At 40.3% G+C, this 2834-nt stretch overlaps 1 long non-coding RNA gene across 1 annotated transcript; it reads left to right on the top strand.

Annotated features, from left to right (window-relative positions):
* The first annotated feature begins 440 nt into the window (after positions 1–440).
* On the top strand, positions 441–1189 carry LOC104655207. The gene is made up of 2 exons (XR_746934.2): positions 441–504; positions 708–1189. It is a non-coding gene; the product is annotated as an uncharacterized LOC104655207 (long non-coding RNA).
* The last annotated feature ends 1645 nt before the right edge of the window (positions 1190–2834 follow it).

A 2834-nucleotide genomic window follows, 5' to 3' on the forward strand; every position in this document is an offset into this window, starting at 1 on the left:
TAGATTGTAGTGAGGATCAAATGAGTTAAGGTAAGTAAAAGAGCTCTATAAACTTTAAGAAGCCCATACAAATGCTAATTGTTGCTATTTTCTTCTCGCTTAAGGGTACACTTGGCTCTCCTGATGAAGCTTTTTTTTTTTTTTTTTTTTTTTTTTTTTGAGACAGAGTCTCACTCTGTCGCCCAGGCTGGAGCGCAGTGGCCGGATCTCAGCTCACTGCAAGCTCCGCCTCCCGGGTTCACGCCATTCTCCTGCCTCAGCCTCCCTAGTAGCTGGGACTACAGGCGCCCGCCACCTCGCCCAGCTAGTTTTTTGTATTTTTTAGTAGAGACGGGGTTCCACTGTGTTAGCCAGGATGGTCTCGATCTCCTGACCTCGTGATCCGCCTGTCTTGGCCTCCCAAAGTGCTGGGATTACAGGCTTGAGCCACCGTGCCCGGCCCTGATGAAGCTTTTAAGAGAAAGGCAAAGTTGACCCTGGACCTTCAAAAAACTGTTCTTTCAGGTACAAACTACAAATCATGATTTTGAACTTCAAAAAAAAGAAGGGATAACTTTCAAAAATACCCAGTTTTGAAACACTCTGTCTATTCTCCTTCATTCATTCATCTCCCAATGTCAGTCCATGCCATATCCCAAACTTTAGTCCCTTCTTAACCCTTCCTGGTGACAATTTTCTTTCTCCTTTCATTTTCCTTCCCTCTCAAGGCAAAACCTCAGAGGGGAGAATTGGCTGCTAGGGATCCTCTGCAGAGACCTTGAAGAACATGGCAATTATGAAACTTCAACAAGAAAAGATTTAAGCTGATCTTTAAAAAAAAAATACTGTCAGGAATTTTGTAGAAATGACTTTAATATAATAACTGCTTCTTTGACTTATGTTTTGTCTGGCAGTGAAAAGAAAAATATTTATGAAAGCATGCCTGTGTCCTAAAATTGGGGACACAAATTTAAATGACTGAAGGCACTTCAGGAGTGGAGGCAAGGATGGTGAAACCAGGCCCTGTACCAAGCAGGAGAGCATGAACCTGCTAAAGAGAGCTACTGCTTCTTATTTCCAGTCAACTCATCTGAAATGGAATTGAGACTCCATTGCAGCCACAGCGATTGATCTGGATTTTTTGTAAAATTTCCTCATTTTTACATATTGCCAATTAATTAATTAGTTAAGAAGAAATGTAAATGTTCAACCATGCTGTGTACTCAGGAAATACCTTTATAAGACATCATGGACCTACATTTTGGGCCAAAGGAGCTAGAGAAAAAGGATAGAAATTCATCAGATCCAGCATCACTACTGGATATTTAAATAATCCAGGCCGGGCACGGTGGTTCACCCCTGTAATGCCAGCACTTTGGGAGGTCGAGGGGGGCAGATCATGAGGTCAGGAGATCGAGACCATCCTGGCTAACATGGTGAAACCCTGTCTCTACTAAAAATACAAAAAATTAGTCGGGAGTGGTGACGGGCGCCTGTAGTCCCAGCTACTAGTGAGGCTGAGGCAGGAGAATGGTGTGAACCCCGGAGGCGGAGCATGCAATGAGCCGAGATCGCGCTACTGCACTCCAGCCTAGGCGACAGAGCGAGACACCATCTCAAAAAAAAGATAAAATAGAAAATAAATAAATAAATAATCCAGAGTTTATATCCTACTGAAGATAGATAAACAGGAACAACTTTGGATTCCCAGGGTTACATGAGCATTCATGATGATTTATTTGTTCATCACCATTTGAACAGATCACTGGGCAAAATGTAGAGATGGCTGAGATAATGCTTGTGTTTTGATCCCATGGAGCATATAATCTAAACTGAAAGGCAAGCAAGGTATATACAAATGAAAGGAAATTACAGGAATTAAAATGATGTAAGTTCCTATAATGTAGTGGCTAGTAGCATTGGCCATGGAGTCAAATGGGCATAGTATCAGATCTTGACAAATTACCTTTCCTCAGTCTCCTGAGCTATAGATAGCAATGGAACCTATGTCACAGGAGTGCTGTAAGCACTAATGAGAAAATACATATAAGGTTCTTAGCACAGTTTCTGACAACAATTTGATAATATTTTCATAAGATACAATAATGATGGTGGTAATGACAACAATAATAATAATAATAGAAGTAAGGTAACTCAAATGCCACAAGGCTGGAAATGATAGGATTATGTGAGGGATGCAGGCAGCATGTGTTAGACCCTTGCTACTTAAGGTAGGACCTATGGCCATGCAGCATTGGAATCTTCTGGGCAGTTGTTAGAAAAGCAGGAGCTCAGGCCTCAGCCCAGAGGGACTGCATCAGAATCCGCATTTTATTTAGCATTTTCCCCAGGTAGACAGCATGCCCATTGAAGTTCAAAAAGCATTGTGCTAGATAACATCAGAGGAGGCGTGAACAAAGGTCTCCAGAATGAGACAGGATTAGACCAGATCATAAGTTTTCAAACATTTTGGTCTAAAGACCAGTCTACAATTTTAAAAATGATTGAGGACTAGAGCCATTCGTTTATGTGTTTTATCTGCCTGATGTTTAACAATATAAGACATCTGGATGATCATATCTGCTTCAGCATTCAATCTGTTGTGTTATGTTCTTTTGGTTGACATATATGAAGAAAATGAGGATGTACACAAATATATAGCTTGCAAAGGTAGGGGGATTTTAATATCCTTTTCATATAATTGTGAATATTCTCTCTCATTGTTCCACAAAAATTCTATCAGTGATAGATAAACTCATGGAATCTCAAGTTTAATGAGTCAACATTTTGAAGACTTGTAAAACTCTGTGAACCAATATTTTCCAAATGACAAATACATGCTTTTACAAAATGTG

The sequence above is a fragment of the Rhinopithecus roxellana genome, chromosome 9 (assembly GCF_007565055.1).
Source record: "Rhinopithecus roxellana isolate Shanxi Qingling chromosome 9, ASM756505v1, whole genome shotgun sequence".
Taxonomy (NCBI): Eukaryota; Metazoa; Chordata; class Mammalia; order Primates; family Cercopithecidae; genus Rhinopithecus; species Rhinopithecus roxellana.